The sequence below is a fragment of the Mesoplodon mirus genome (genome assembly GCF_964341445.2).
Source record: "Mesoplodon mirus genome assembly, chromosome: 13".
NCBI classification, from domain to species: Eukaryota; Metazoa; Chordata; class Mammalia; order Artiodactyla; family Ziphiidae; genus Mesoplodon; species Mesoplodon mirus.
In genome coordinates, this window is record NC_138989.1 from 21,099,024 (window position 1) to 21,115,968 (window position 16,945).

Below are 16,945 nucleotides of genomic sequence, written 5' to 3' on the forward strand. Positions count from 1 at the left end.
ACTGAAAGTCCCACACCCTGGGACCCCTCAGAATCATGAGCAAACTGGGACTGTTGGTCACCCAACTGTTAAATATTTCAGAGTGTATTTCCTAAATATAAGAACGATCTCGTACATCACCACAGCACAATTATCAAATTCAGGCCATTTACCATTGCTGTCGTGTGTTAGCCTGTACCACAGTCCCATTCAAACCCCACCGATTGTCCCAATAAGCACTTTACAACTACTTCCCCATCCTCATCTCCAGGGCTAGACCCAATCCAGGATTATTTAGATATCATGTTTCTTGAGTTGCTTCTGGATGTCCAGATACTTCTTCTAGAACAGTTTCTGAGTCTTTTTGTGTGGTTGTGTGTGTGTGACCTCAGTAATGGATTACAGACCACTGACTAAAGTAAGAAGCCATTCTGATAATAAATAGATGCACAGAAGAGAAGGCACAGATCTGCTCTGCAGTAGACAACCAACTAATAAATGCGGAGAAATAATGGAGTTACAAAACCAGCGTTTTGCAGCCATCTTGGCATTAGTAGATTCAGGTGGCTGTCTTCCATGGATGCTAAAAGCCAGGAGTAAAAGTGGGATGAGGATGGGGATTTATAGTTTGGAAGTCGCTGGGTAGAGATTTCAGTCAGGGCCCCAAATCGCTTCACAGTGGAAGTGATTTGCTTTCCCAGGTCTTGCCTCATGGGAACATCAGCTCCCTGAGGCTGGTGGCCCTTTTGCCCACTGCTGTAGCCCCAGTACCTCGCCAAGTACTGGAGACATAGCAGATGCTCAATACATACTTGTAAACTGAACGAGGGACTGGACGAGGGACTGGACGAGGAGGGTCTCTTAGGGGCAGGGGTTGGGAAAGTAGAAATGTTTCTACTGGATCTGTTGTACTTCCCTTTCCCACAAGTGCGCGTTTTCTTCAGTACAGGGTTCCAAAGCAGAAACGGTGGTGGGCGTCCACTCTCTTAAATGTTAACTGCGTAATAAACATGAATCACCAAAAAGTGCTTTTAAAATAAGGTTAATGGAGCTGCGTTTATTCCATTTTGTTGCATGGTTAACTAGATGCAAATAATTACTAGCTCCACATTTATGGATGCTCGTTTTAAGGTTATTTTATGTAGCTCTGTGAAGTGAAGGCTTTTGTTTTTCCCTCTTGGTTTTATAGGGCACTATGGAGTAGAACGTTCAATAAAGGCCTGCTACAAAGGCATACCCATCCTGGGGGATGACTCCCCAGTGCCCAGGCCCCCTGTGCTAATTCCTATCGGGGACCCAACCCATCCCAGGCTGGGCCATCCCTTTCATATCCTGCATGAACCAAATGCAGGAGTGAAGTGTGGTCCCCTCGGTGTTTCGAGAGAAGAGAGGACAGCTGACTTGTCACTTGTCACTTCCCCTGTCAACATTATTGTTACCCACTTGGAATTAGGGACCATGCCAGCCCACCCGCCCCCCTTTTTCTCTGCAGTGTGCAGAGCTGAGTGCTTAATCGACATTTGCATAAAATGCCATAAATCATAGAATCTTAAAGCTGCAAGAAGGCTGAGAGGTCAACCAAGTGATGAACAAGAAAGCCTGAACGGCCGGGGAAGCCAAGGAGTCAGGAAGCGAGACAGGTGGCTGACGGTGTGCATGCTCTTTGGGCACTGCCTCGTTTCATACTCACCTTGCCCTGCAGAGCCAGGATTGCCATGTCCACTTGGCAGATGGGAACACCGAGGCACACAATGATGGCCGGCCTGGGATTCTCAGCAGGGTCTGATCTGACTGACCCCACACTTCACGCTCTGTCCATGGGGCCTCACGGGAACCTGGGGATCTGGTCACCTGGGGGTGCATGACTGAGCCTCCGTTTCTCCATCTGTGAACTGCTTGTGGACACGTTCTGTAAATGAGTTATACAAAGAGTGGAAAACTGAGTCGTCAGCACGCTGACAGAGAATGGGGTACCCAGAGAACCCTGGCTGTGTCCCTGGCAGGGGTCAGAGGCAAAGAAAAGAGTTACGAATGTGGGAGTCAGACAGAACTAGGGTCAAGTCCTACCTTTTCTGTGTGATTTACTGCGTGAACTTGAGCAGGTCGCTTTACCTGCTCTTCTACCTTCGCTTCATAAATATCCAGAGTCGCGGTCAAGTGCAGAGTCAGAAGTCTGACTGTCTGGGTTTAGAATGGCTCTGCCACAGATGATCTGTATGACTCTACACAAGTGATTTATCATCATTGTCATCATCATCACCACCATCTACATCCTCCTCCTCCTCTTCATCATCACCATCATCAGTATCACCACCGTCATCCTCAAGGTATAGTGCACATGTGATACAATACATAAATCTAAATGCAAAGCCTGAAGAGTTTTTACATCCTCCTACCCTGTGTAACCACCACCAAGATCAGGTTCTAGAGCACTTTCAGCAACCCAGCAGCCCCTGCCCTTGGCCCTCTCAGTCAACACTGCCCTCCGTCCCCAGAAGTAATCACCGCTCTATTGTCATCACATAGTTCTGCTTCTGAACTTCATACAGATGGAACCACGCAGTGCATTCCTTTGTGTCTGGTTTCTTTCACTCAGCATCGTGTCTGAGATGCATCCACGATGCTGCGGCTGCACAAGCCCATTCTTTCTCATTGATGTATAACATTCTATGGTGTGACTTCACCACAGTGTGTTTATCCATTCTTCTGTTGATGGACATATGGGTTATTTCTAATATTTAGCTCTTACAAATAAAGATCCTATGAACATCCTTGTGCACATCTTTGGCGTCCCTAAATACGTGTTTTTTAGGGGTCTACACTTAGGAGTGGAACTACCAAGTCATAGTTTAGACCCATATTTAGCATAAGGATATGTTAGTGTAAGGGTTTTATCTCCTCTCTTCCTCCCCTTCCCCATCTGTAAAATGGTGCCAACCTCTTAAGGCCGTTGTGAGGATTAAATGTGATAATCTTTGTTAAGTGGGAAGAAAACAGCAAAATACAGAATGAGATGTACAGCTAGATACCAATTATGTAAAGTTTCAAAACCTGCATGAACAACAAAATATAATGTTTACGGATACATAATTGTATAATAAACATTTAAAAAATCTATTGACATAGTAAACTCCAAATATAAACTCCTGGTTGGAAAGTAGAAGAAAAAACTGGGATCAGGGTAGGTGCACGGGGACCTCAGCTACAGCTGTGATGTCTTGTTCCAGTAGAAAAAGATCTGGAGCAAATAGAGGATGCAGTTAAAGATTTTTAAAAGCTAGTGTTTATTATATTTTCTGTATTCTTGCCTGTATGTTTGAAATACTTTTCATTAAAAAACATTATTACTAAAATGTAATATTAATCTCCAAAATATTAATACTACGTAATGGTTTGTAACCTGCTTAGGATACAGTATGCAAATAAATGCTAGCTATTATTATCATTAATACTAAGAGCCCATTGTACAATGTAATTCTCACCCTTCTTCTTGCTGGGTAAATCACACCTCGAAAACTTGGTCCAATGTGGATCCAGCTCTCACACTGTTGCTGGCACAAAGGAGGGCCTGAGTAAACCCTAGCTCTGGACATTTTCTTAAAATGATCAGAAGTCACCAAGCACGGCGGTTTTGACTAAATATGTCAGCCCTTCTGCATGTCCAACTCCAATCACACTAGGAAACAAAGACCCCAGGAAATCTGTGCATTGGAGGGAGCCATGGAATGCATGCTCCCAGCTCAGCCCAAGAACCTGGCCAGGTGAGTTCTTCTTTTTCTCTCGAGACCTGCACGGGGTACCCAACAGCCAAGCTGCCCTTGACAACAGCCTCCGGCTTTAACAAATGCGATGCTGGAAGTATTTATTTTCCAAACGTGTTTGAATTTTGACTCATTGTGGAGATGCAGTTGGGAAAAAAAAATGACCAGGAAACACACACACACACACACACACACACATGTTCACACATACAGAGAATAAACCAATAGCAACCACCCTTCCCAGGAAAAAAATGGAAAAGATGAAGATAAGCAGAAGAAGCTTTTTCGTATCACTTCAGTTAAGAGGAACAAAATAGTCCCCAGGCATACATGAGTGTGTTTGTGTCTGTGTGTGCACCTGTGTGTATGAATGGAAAGGGGAGAGATTAGGTGGAGAGGGAACAGAGCGCTTAGGGGACTTCCTTGGCCCCCAACCCTTAACCAAAAAGATGCTTCTTGACTTGCATTCCACAAGCTGGCTGGACAGAATAAATGTAGATTTTATTTTAATAATGTCTTAGGCAAGACAAGGGTTCCTTGGCTCTAGCAGAATGGGTGCCCTGCCCTGGCATAGCGTGTAGCATGCAGGATGAAATGTTGTTTCTGGGCTCTGGTGAAAGTGGAGCAGGGGAAGCAGTTGTGCTGCTAATTGCTCCATCGAGGGCTTGGTTTACAGTGATATCCATGCCCTGGCCTCCAGTAGATCAGCATCATAAAAAGAGAGAGAAATAGCAGCCCATTAGGACGGGAAGCAGGGATGCTGGAGAGCAGGTGGACAGGAGCTCCACACTTAGGTCAGCTCTGCCAGTTGAATTTCACTGGTGAAATCTTGGGGACAATGAGGGGTTTCTTCTGCCCAAAGTAAATGGCATTTGGAGCCTTTGGGTTTGAGATCCGCCTCTGCCACTTCCAAACTATGTGCTGGCCCCCTTGAAACTCAGTTTGTCCATCTGCAAAATGGAGCAATGCCATCTGCCCTGGGTTAGGGTGACAACTATAATGAAGGATGTCTAGCGCCGTGCCTGGCACAATGCCACTGATGCTGACTGGCTCTTATTTTTAGAGGAAAGTAAGATTCAGACTCTCTGAGCAGGCAGTCTGGTAGGAAAGACATCACGTCCAATTGGGACCAGTAGAAAAGGTCTCAGGATTGCGGAGCTCTCTGTAAGAAAGGCAGCCAGGTGCTGCTGGGCACTTGTCTGAAGTGCAGCTGGAGCTGGTGCAAATGGCAAACTGGGCTGAATTCTCCAACGTACCTGATTCTTCTCATCAGCAACGGTGACCAGGGGAAGCAGAGGAAACCTCTTTGTTAATCTCCTAATAAGCACCTACCACCTTCCATGTGTTTTACATGCACTGTCTCATGTGATATTTTATCCTTATAATGATGCTATTTTCCTCTCTGCTGGACATCTATTGGTTTTACAGCCTAGCTTCCAATCCTCCTTTCTGCTAAAGATACATTTATACATTTTATTCCGGAATGAAGTCCCCATATGCTTCTGAGAGTGCTGTCCTGTGCCTACTATGGGAGAGCAGGAGTCTGGCCATGACTTAGCCCTGACCAGTGTATTGCATTCCTCTGGTGGCAGCGATTGACAGAGATGAGCATGTGACATATGACAGAAGTGAGGCTCAATTGCAGGATGTTAGCTGGAACTATTGGGAAAGGGATGGTCTTTCAGTGACGCTTGCTAAACTGGGAGGATATAGGTTTGGAGCTGCTGGCACCCTTTTTGTTACCATGAGGTAAGGTCTTGCCTAAGAATGAAACCAGCACAAAGAAATCAGAGTAGAGATGAGTCAGATGTTTTTAATACTGTTTCATTTTCAAATGGTTTACAGTTGTTCACAAGGAGTTGCACAAGTAGTAATACTTCACCCAGTCTCGCCCAATGATACCAGTTTACATAAACCAAAGTAAAATTATCAGGACCCGGAAAATGACATGAGTGCAGTGCTATTAACTTGAATAGAACCTGATTTGGATGTCCCTAGTTGTATGGGAACTTTGGGGGTGGGTGTATACTTCTATGAAATTCTATCACACGTGAGTATTTGTCACCATGAACAAGGTGTAGAGCACATCCATCGCCACAAAGAAAGTCCCTCAAGCAACCCCCAAATGGTCACACCCCACCCCACCCTTAATGCCTGGCAACCCCGATCTGTTCTTTAGAGCTATAACTGTGTCACTATGAGAATATTCATATATAGCATTCTTTTCTTCATCTTTGACTATTTCCATCTTCCAGATGGATCATATGTAGCACATGAACTTTCAGGAGTGGCTTTTTTTTTCACTCAGTACGATGCCCTTGAGATCCGTCCAAGGTGTTACATGTATCAATAGTTTGCTTCTTTTCATTGCTGAGTAGTATTCCTTTGAAAGGATGTACCATCATTTGCTTAACCCTTCACCCACTGAAGGCCAAGTTATTTCCTGTTTGTGGGTATTAGGAATGAAACTGGTATGAACATCCATGTACAGGTTTTTATGTGAAGGTAAGTTTCATTTCTCTACAATAAATACCCAAGAGTGAGATTGCTGGATTATATGCTAAGTGTATTTTAACTTTATAAGAAACTGTCAAACTGTTTTCCAGAACAATCCCCCAACAGCAGATTGGGGGGAATATGACCTTCTTGCCCATGTTCTCCTGATAAGCAACACTGCATTTGTCCCTGGATCACAGAAAACATACACTTTCCCCCTTTAGCGTCTGTACTTAGGAGCAAATGTGAAATGAGATTCAAAACTTGCTTTCAAAAACAACTTTTATTTTTTCTGATTATAAACAAGATGCTTGGTCATGGCAAAAGCACAGGCAGACCTCGGAGATATTGTGGGTATGGTTCCAGATCACCGCAATAAAGCAAACATTGCAATAATGCGAGCCACACAAAATGTTTGGTTTCCCAATGCATATAAAGGCTATGTTTACACTACACAGTAGTTTGTTAAGTGTGCCATAGCATTACGTCTAAAAGCCAATGTACATACTTTAATTTAAAATAATGCTTTTGGAAAAATGGCGCCAATAGACTTGCTCGAAGCAGGGTTGCCACAAACCTTCAGTTTGTAAAAAATTCAGGATCTGTGAAGCACGGCAGAACAAGGTGTGCCTGTATTTGGAAAATTCAGCAAAGGGTAAAGAAGAGCTAAAAATCTCCCATAAACTCACAGCCCAGGTGAAACCACCCTTGAGATTTCAGTGTTGGAATCTCAAGGTTCATTCTCACCATCCTCTTTCAACGTCTACAAGTCCCCATCCATCCCTGGCCAGTGGCGTGGGTGCCAGGTTTTCTCTTTCCTTTAAGAAGAAGAGAACTGAAACAAAACAAAATAAAAAATTGGAGGGGAAAATACGCCCCAGGCCTTGGCTGCTTCTCTCTTATCGGCCTGCCTTCACGGAGCAGGAGTTTCCTCTTACGGCTCTCAGAATAGACACGCTTCTAGTCCTGTCATGCGCCTCCAGGCCAAGCAGCCCATTCTTATCAGCAGAAGCACCGGGTGCATTGTGGGAGAGCCGGCTGGGTGGGGACCCTTCCCAAGAGATTCCCCGACTGGGCCCCTGGCCAGCTGCCCTGCTGACCCGGAGTTGATTTTTGCTTCTCTTTGCAGCCTTCCCCTCCCCACCTTCCCTCGCTTAAAGAAGGCTCTGGGCTGAATAGAAATGACTTGCTGGGGTGGTGAGCCCCAGAGGGACACCCTCTGTGATTGTCCCCAGATCTCTCCAGAAGCCCCTGGGCTGGGAGGGGTGAGGAAGTTGAGGTCATTGGTGAGGGGAGAGTGGACTCTAGGGAACATGAGAACACACCTGTACACTCTCCGGCCCAGCAGTAGAGACTTCAGATCCACAAGGACCTGTGATGGCTTTATCCCCTCGGGATCCCTGGCATCCTGCTGACTATGATTTTTACTATATATATATATATATTTTTTTTTTTTTTTTTCCCATAGTTGGGGAAGTTGATTCAAGTTCATGGTGATAATTCTAATCTGCTAGTGTTTCTCCATTTTCAAAATCTCAGGTCTGGTCACTGTCACATTGAATCTTTGAAATGACCCTTACGGTGGTTGTAGTTATTTTTTCAGGTTTATAGTTGAGAAAGAGGAGGCAGGCACAGAGGGGTGAAAGGACTGACTCAAGGTCACATAGCTGGGAAGGGGCGGAGCGAGGGTTCTGACCCGCCAGTGCCTGCCTGCTTCCGACTTCCTGCTCTTTCCAGCACCCCGGGTCTCAGTTTCCCCGTCGGCACAGAAGGCGGATTCATCTAGATCCTTCCTATGGCTCCGTCTCCTTAGAACTTTTTGATGCTCGTGTTCCAGAATCAAATATTTGCAAAATCCAGCTCAGAAAGGGGCCTTGACCCCTGGAACTGAAAACTTGAACAGAGTCAAGTGTGAATTTGCTAAAATGGGAGAGAACTGGCCCAAATCCAGCCCATCACATGCTGGAGGTGGGTGGTGGGACAGTAAGGCGCCTGGCAGAAAGTGCGGGCAAACAGGAGAGAAGGGAGATGCCTGAGCAGTGCATTTACAATCAATTATTGCTTTGGGGAAAAAAATCACGATTAATATTTTTAAAATGTAAGGAGAATGGAAACTTATAAACAAAAGTCAGCAGAGAGCCTCCCGTCTAGAAAATCCACTCAATGTTTGGCCAAAATGGTTCTAAACATCTCTCTGCACATTTGTATTTCTAGATGAAGAACAGTTTGCAAATGTGCATCGCCCTTGTTTCTGGTCATGGTGTGACCTAGCCCTGGCAAGCTGGACTCTTTGTCCATGTCAGTAAATGACTATCCTTAATAGTCATGGTTTCAGCACGTTCCAGTATTTGAATACATCGCAGTTGTTGAACTAGTGCCCTGTTGATGGATCTTTAAGTGGTTTCCAAATGTTTGTAATTGTGAGCAACCCAAAGCTCAAATGATATCTAGATGGAAGACATTGTAGATATAAGTGATATAGATATAGATGCATGTGTAGGTGTAGGAATTGGTATTGATACCTATGGGTACACATTGATATCAGTATGAGTTTTAACCACTGGCATCAGAGTTTATTTTATAATGAGGGCTTGCTTTTTTTTTTTTTTTTTTTTTTTTTTTTTGCTGTACGCGGGCCTCTCACTATTGTGGCCTCTCCTGTTGCAGAGCACAGGCTCCGGACGTGCAGGCTCAGCAGCCATGGCTCACGGGCCCAGCCGCTCCGCGGCACGTGGGATCTTCCCGGACCGGGGCACGAACCCGTGTCCCCTGCATCGGCAGGCGGACTCTCAACCACTGCGCCACCAGGGAAGCCCCAGGGCTTGCTTTTTTGAGGGGTAAATAGCTTGCTAACTGGGCAATATTGATGTGGAAGCTTGAAACCGTCTCTCTTCTTCTCATAAGGCAACATGGGCTGAGGGGCAAACACATAGTAAGTTCTCAGTAATCATCCCTTTCCCCTCTCTCTCCTGCCAGCCTCACTTCAGAGACAACAAAGAGGCAGCATTCCTTGAATAATTCATTCAGAAATCCAAACAAGGACTTCACACCTCCTATGCGCCAGATTCTATGCTAGGCATTTGGGACGCAGCCATGGAAAAGGCAGGGACCTCACTTTCCAGGGGCTCCAGGCCAGGGAGAGATGCCCAGATGAAGGGCGAGGTGGGATTTAACAGCAGTGTGAAGAGTTCATGTGAGGAGCCATGAACAAGGTCAAGAGTGACTGTCGTGGTTTGGGGGGATGGGTGGGCATGGTCTGGAAACACGTTCTGGCATCAGAGACACCAAAACTAGGCTTGCAGGGGGATGATGGGAGTTTGCGGGTGGGAAGTGCACTGCAGCAGGATGGAAGAGAATAGAAAAGGCAGTGGATGAAGCAAAGATAAAGTGGGTGGAACACGGTGTTTTTCTTGCAAATGGCGGGTGAATGAGCTGCTCTGACTCATTACTTCAGTGATGGGGTTGGGATAAGGTGCGTACAGGCCTGGGACAGGATCAAAGGTGAGGATGTTGGAAACAGGAGACACTGCCCTGTCTCTAGGTGCTGGGCACCAGGGGACAGTGTCCTGTGAGGGTGTGGGTCATATGTGGACAGCTCATATAATTTTTCAGGGGGAGGGGAAAATCATATCTTTGACAAAACCCCTCCTGATTTTTATATATTGGCAAGGGATCCAATCTAAAAACCAAATGAAATATCAACAACCATAAAAGCAACTAAAAAACCAACAGCTCCACAAAATGCCTTGTAAAGACTAAACAGAAGGCATCCTGGTGACAAAATTGTACCCAAAGGACCCTGGTTGACCAGCTTGTCACTTGACACCTCCCCAGGGATATGTGACCTTCAAAGACACCCTCCAAATACAAGCTTCAGAAAAGATAAGCCCCTTCCGTGTGGCTGGGTTTATTTTTAAAGCAAGGTTTCCTTGTCTGTGTTCAACTCGATGGGTGGAGAAAATAATTAGAATTGATTTCTCTGCACCCGCCAAGGAAGAGAATACGAGGCAACTTGCATCTCTATACACGGCAGAAGAGGGGGAAAAAAAAGAAAGAAACTTCCTTCCAATCTGTGTCTCATCCCACGGATAGTCTTCTCACTTTTTGGACTGTTTTAGGGGCGTCTTTTGATTACAACATTGGTTTGAAGAGACACTAATTGTACCCTGCTTACAATGCTTGTAATTATGCGTATTACATTTTGATTCATTTCCATATGTCAACACCACTCCGAGATGCAGGGTGGTGGGGTGGCTGAGAACCGCTTTTATAATCGGTTATTGTCTATGAAGAAAAAATCCGCACAGAACATGAGTGAAGTGTTCTTTGTTGAAATTGGAAATAAGATTATACATAAAAGTCGTCCTCTGACACCCAGAAAATGGACAGTTTAAAATAAATTGCCACTGCTGATCAACAAGATTGCTAGCTCCCTTCTTCCCTTTTACACTAATGAGGGAAATACTTTTCAAGTCTCTAATAGCAAGATGTTCGAGTGCGTCATTTCAATAGCTTTGTTCTTAATAAAAGGTGACCCCAATATTCCCCCCTTTGCTGAAGACATTGTCCTACCCCGACATATTTGTGATTCCAGGCTCCTTGTAGAAAAGAAATGGGGGAGAGAGAGAGAAAGGAAAGGAGAGGGGATGGGGGAGGTGACGGGGCGGGGTGAAGGGGAGAGTGACAATGTCTCCTTAGCTTGAAAAAACCCAGCGGCATGGCGACAAGCAGAATCGGAGCCCTTCCGGTCTGAAGGAAGATGACTCTAACCAAAACCAAACAACAGCTTCAAAGAACCTGTGTGCAGACCGAGCTTCCTCGGAGGACTTTTCCTGAGTGCAAATCCCTTTCGTGCATGAGATGAAAGGACTTAGGCATCTGGCTGGCATTTCCACGCAGTGGCTGAGGCAGGTTATTGCCTGCAACTCTGGAGCCCGAAAGATGCTGAAGGTTGGCTCTGGATGGAAAATCCTGGAGGTTTGGGGTGAGCCAAGGCTTGAGTGCTTTGGAACAGGATTTGCAAAGGGCTTGGGGTGGGGGGCAGAGCTGGAGGGAAAGGGCACGGGTCTAGGGCACCCCCCTTGTTCACCACTTACATGCTGGGTGTCTATACTGAGTTGTGTCCCTCTCAATTCATATGTTGAAGTCCTAACCCCCATAACCTCAGGATGTGACTGTATCTGGAGACAGGACCTTTAAACTGGTGATTAAGTTAAAACAAGGCAGTTGCGGGGGGGCTCTAATCCAATCTGACTGGTGTCCTTTTAGGAAGAGGAAATTTGGACACACAGGGAGACAGCAGGGGTGCACACAGAGGCAGGGCCATGTGAGGATACAGCCAAGGGGAGAGGCCTCAGGAGAAACCAGCCCTGCTGACAACTTGATGTTGGACTTCCAGCCTCTAGAACCGTGAGAAAATACATTTCTGTTGTTTAAGCCACTCGAGCTGTGGTATTTTGGTACAGCAGGGCTAGCAGACTAATACAGTGGGTGATGGAGGGCAGGTCACGTCACCCGGTCTGTAAATGGAGAAGATAAATCCCATCTTGCCCTGCTGCTTAGAATCACACTGGGTGCAGGGCAGTGCCTCTCGGAGCTCAAGGGTGGGAGTTTCTGGGTAAGGAGGTAGGATTTGTGTCACAGTCAATAGATGTATCCAGGGAGAGCGATAACAGAAACTCCCATTGATTGAGACTAAAGCCGGTGCTATACAAGGACTTCCTCATGAATTCCTCCACCAGCCCTGTGAATGGGACTGCTGTGGTCCCTGCTGGAGATGGGAAAGTCATAAGTGGCCGATTAGGATTGGAACCCATTTCGACTTATACAGGTATCCCCTGCTTTTAGAAAGTTCGCTTTATGCCATTTCTCTTTTTTGAAACACCTACGTTAGTATCTGTTTTCACTAACTGAAAGAAATTCCAAGAGGAGTTTTGCTTTTACGAAAAAGGGAGAAAAGCAAAAATTGCGTTCAGTATTTGTTTTGCACTGAAATGTTGTAGAGATAGGATGAGCCCCGAGCAGGGCAGGTGGCACCGCTGAGTTCCCTCCCTGGGATCCACACTGAGCATCTCAGCATCCGGCCACCATAGCTTTGAACCTCTGTCCATGAGCATCTGTGCTTTATCTCTATTTATTTTGTGCATCAGTGAGCAAGATGTGTCCTAAGGTAACTATTTCTTCACTTTACGCCGTTTTGGTTTACGGAAGGTTTCGGATAGTGGGAGAAACCTGTCCTGGTTTTCTGTGGTTTGTATCTCCTGATCCTGAGTGTGAAAACTGATCAGACCCACTGTTTGGGAAAATGCCAAGGGCATGATGGAGCAGCCTCTCTTCCAGACATGTTTCCCCAGCTGTCATCCCTCCTCCAGCCTCTAAGTGTTTAGATGTCTTCCCTTCCAGGCCACCACAATGGGAATCAAACAGTTTTGCCCAGACTGGAGGTCAGGTTCAAGGCTCTGAGCAGACATTAATTTCTGCTTTGGAATATTCCTGAGTTTTTCATTTTGCATAGTCTGGCTACACAACAACTACTCCGCGATGTGCTTGTATGCTGCCTGGGGACACCAACATGGCATCCTGTGATTTGGTCTTTTCACAGGACTCCACGAGGCTATTGGCCTGTCACTATATAGGACAGCCTCCGGGACAGTTTGCTCCCTGGGGTCAGCTGGCCCTGTTGTGGGGCCTGGTTGTCTGAGTGTTTATGGTAACACGGTCCTGTCACCTATAGAAGGCTGTGCTTTGAAATATAGGAAGAGATGCCCCCAACAGTGGCCTGCAGGCCGTCAAAAAGAAATCTGGCTAAGTCCCAACCTGAGAATTTGTTCTCAGCAGCGCTGGCACCTCTTCTGTAACTCCAGCCTGTGTTTACTAACGTGAGTGAATAGTACAAGCTAACCTTCTGTGTCGGGAAGGCCTGTGCTCAGATCTTAGGCTCATCAGAGCATGTCAGCCCTCTGTCCCCAACCAGGCAGCAGGGAGAGGCAAGGACCCCTGTTCTTCAGAGGAAGAGACTAAGGCTCAGAGAGGCCCAGCAGCATGCTGAAGGTCACACAGGGGGCATGGTGGAGCCAAGCCAGGATTGGGACACAGGGCTGTCTGACTCCAAAGCCCATGTGCCAAAGCGCTGGGCTGTACTGCCTGCAGCTGCTGCTTTGCCCGGGACCCCCATGCACACCCCACTCAGGCAGGGGCCTCCTGCTCTTTTGGTCCCAGTTGGCCCTGACCGGTCCACCAGCTTCCCCCTGACTTCAAGGCCATTTTGCAAGTGTCTGTGCCCTCTCATAGTGTCCGTGCCCCAGATGACCCCGGATTCTGCTTTTGCCGCCTCTGCCTCCGGGGTCATAATGTGAATGGGAGACCCCTGGGCTACAGGGTCCATTTAGATCTACATCTGGCTTGGGACCTGCAGGAATTCTGCATCGTCCTCCACTTGTTTTTTTGCCTCTGTCTCATCTCCGTGTTTTTTCAACTTGTGTCCTTTCATATTTTGTTTTGATATTAGCTTTTACACTAATATTTACACTAATGCTCGTTGATGGAATTCCAAATAGTCTCTGCCATCCCAGAAGAGTCTCGAGGATGCTGTGAGCCCCACAAGTGCAGGGCCCTCCGTCCCACTGATCCCTGAGTCTCCCTGCCCTACACAGGTCCTGGCTCATGGTTGGTGTCCAGTAAAGGGTAACTAAGCTTCCATGGTCATTATCCATCCATTCCTACCACAGGTGTTTATTGGGCACCTTTTATGTGTCAGGCACCAAGCTAGATCTGTAGATACAACAGTGATCCAAAGAGACAGAAATCTCTGCATTTGTGGATCTTACATTCTAGTGGAAGGATGGTGATAAGGGCGGGAAAGGGGGGGAGGAGGAGAAATCGGAACATAACGGGGAGGAGAGAGAGGGAAGGGGTGGGGGGAGGGAGAGAAGGAGGGCCAGGAGGATTTATGCATAGAAATGTCTCAGAATATCAAAAATAGCAAAATATCAAGAGGTTTCCTTTTTCTTGAGTTCTTCGTCTCCTTTTCTGTTACATTGTCTTGTTTTGTTTGTTTGTTTTGTTTGTTTCTTTTTACCTTTCCAACACTGAGCCTATACAATTGGTTTAATGATCTTTTAAAATGAGGGCTTTTTGGACTTGAAAAGGTAGGAGACCATGATCTGGTCCAACCTGTCCGTTTTATCGATGGGGAAATTGAGGCCCAGAGTGGGTGAGTGACTTGCCCAAGGTCATGGCATGTGAGGGACAGGGCTGAGACTGGGGTTCCGGACAGCCCTCTCTCCCTGCAAACGCAGATCCTCAGGAAGGAAGCTCCCATAGAAACATCCACAGAAGGGTGCCCGGCCAGGGTGGACAGTTCCAGGCAACTTAGACTCGGGCCACAGGGCCCACACCAGGCACAAATGGTGAGGTGTTTGCTTTCTGCCGGGGGTGGCAGTCCCGACCCCTGGCTCAGTCATCACTCCAAGGTCAAGCCTCAGCAGTGGGACACTGGAGCTGGACTCTGCTCCTTGGGCAAACATTTCTGAGAGGTCCCAGGGGAATTGAACCCCCATTCACAGCAGTGACCATGACAGGCACCCTCAAATTGGCCCTCCCTTGTCCCTGTCTTGCTGAACGGACACTAAATAGGTAAATAGTCCTTGAATAAGTAATATGCGTAGTATGCCAGATGGTGCTAGCAGCTAAGGATAAAATGAACTGACTTTGTGGGGTGGAGCATGACAGGAACTGCTGTTTTGGAGAGGGTGGCCAGGGAAGGCCTCTGATGAGAAGGCATTTGAACAGAGAACAGGGAGGAGGGAGGTAGGGAACCCCAAGGCTATCTGGAGGAAGAGGGTTCTAGGCAAAAAGAAAAGGAATGCAAACATCCCCTAAGTGGTAGGGTGCCTGGACTAGGAGGAAACGCGCAATGCTCCAGGGTGGCTGGAGGGGAACGAGCAAGGGAGAGTGATGGGAGAGGTGAGGAAATCTAGTGTTAGAGAGATGAATTGATTTCCCCAAGATCACACAGCAGGGCTAGGCTTAGAACCCTGGTCTTTCAGAGTCACTCTTCTATATCACACCAAGCACGGTCCTCAAAAATGTTGAATGGAAAAGAGAAGGAGGGAGGGAGGGAGGAAAGGAGGGAGGGGAGATGGATGGATGGATATAGGGATAGATGAATGGATGGATGTACGAATGCATGATGAATGGATGAATAGGTAAGTGGAAGGACGGCAAGAAATAAGGAAGAAAGAAAGGAAAGATGATGGATGGATGGTAGGAAGGCAAGATGAATGGATGGATGGATATATGAATGGATGAATGGATGGATGGATGGATAAATGGATGGATGGAAGGATGGATGATAGATGGATGAATGGATGGATGTATGGATAAATGGATGGATGGATGGATGGATAGATGGAGGGATGGATAGATGGAGGGATGGATGGATAGATGGATCGATGGAGGGATGAAAAGTTAGATGGATGGATGAATGGATAAATGGATAGATGAATGGATAAATGGCTGGCTGGCTGGATGGATCAGTGGATAGAGATCAGGAAGGGAAGTAGAAAGAGAGGAAAGAATAGAGGAAGGAATGATGGTTGGATATATGGATGGATGAATGGATGGATGGATAAGTAGAAAGATGAAAAGGAAAGATGATAGATTGATGTATAGCAGAAAGAAAAGAAGGAAGAGAGGAAAGAAGGAAGGAAGGAAGAAGGGAAGGAGAGAAGGAAGGAATTTTGAATGTATTTAACCTCAGTGCTTCCTGCTCTAAATCTGGCCCACTTCCGTGTCAAGGGCTGCTGCCTGCACCCCGCCCTTTCTCTGCACCCTTCCCCCACAGCCCCCTTGCTGTTAAGCTTGCTGAGCCCTCACCCCAGAAAGGTAATTCTACCCTCTAATTACAGCACTTGTAAAAGTAAGAGAGGAGCTCATTCTTCAGAAATAAATCAATACAAGTTAAAAGGCCATCCTGTTTGTTTCTGTAACAATGCTCTTTAGAAAATTGGGTGCTGTTCCATTTGCTGACGGGTAGCCCATCCGTCATCGGCAGCCAGAGTCACATCATATTATGTTGCCAAACATAATATAGCATGATCGGGATGATGCATCAAATTGGAGATTGGCAGGGAAATGAATTTTAGCAGAGAGATCTCACTTGAGAAAATACATAAAGCCAAGAAAGAGCAAAAGCTTAGAGGGAGTTTTCCTAATCAGATATGGGATTTAGAAAGCTCAATAGTACAGGAATCCACAAACCAGGAAAATTACACCAATAACAAGATATAATCATAAAAACCAAGAAACATATTAATAATTAGAAGAGAAAGGAGGACAGAACTGTCAGCAGTGTTCCCTCCACTGAGACACACACCAACCACAAGAGACAGGTTTTATTATTCCTATTATGTGGTAAGGAAACCGAGGCTCAGAGAGGTTAGGTGAGTTCCCAAAAGTCACACAGTCATTACCAGCAGAGCCAGGATTCAAAATTGGATCTGCTGATGCTGGACACAGAAGCACCAAGGTGTGTAGATGAACTGGGGCCAGTTTTCTTAATTAGATGTAAACAATACAGTTGATTTTCTAAAAGTCTCAGAAACTTACCTGAGGCACCAGAATATACACATCTCACACTCTTGCCAAGGAGGCATGGCTGGTTTGAATGTGCCTTCCAGCCTTACGGTCCTTTGGGTCTATAAATAAGT

The 16,945-nt window shown here is 46.3% G+C and overlaps 1 long non-coding RNA gene across 7 annotated transcripts in view; it reads left to right on the plus strand.

The window, feature by feature from the left end:
- The window catches only part of LOC309814430, a 372,229-nt gene that overhangs the window by 247,903 nt on the left and 107,381 nt on the right, over window positions 1-16,945 (plus strand). The window contains exon 5 of one of the 7 annotated variants that reach the window (XR_014295681.1): window positions 1,169-2,737. The exons of the other annotated variants lie outside the window; for them this stretch is intronic. This is a non-coding gene — a long non-coding RNA (uncharacterized lncRNA). Of the gene's footprint in view, window positions 1-1,168; window positions 2,738-16,945 lie in introns of those variants that run through there. 7 annotated transcript variants of the gene reach the window in all.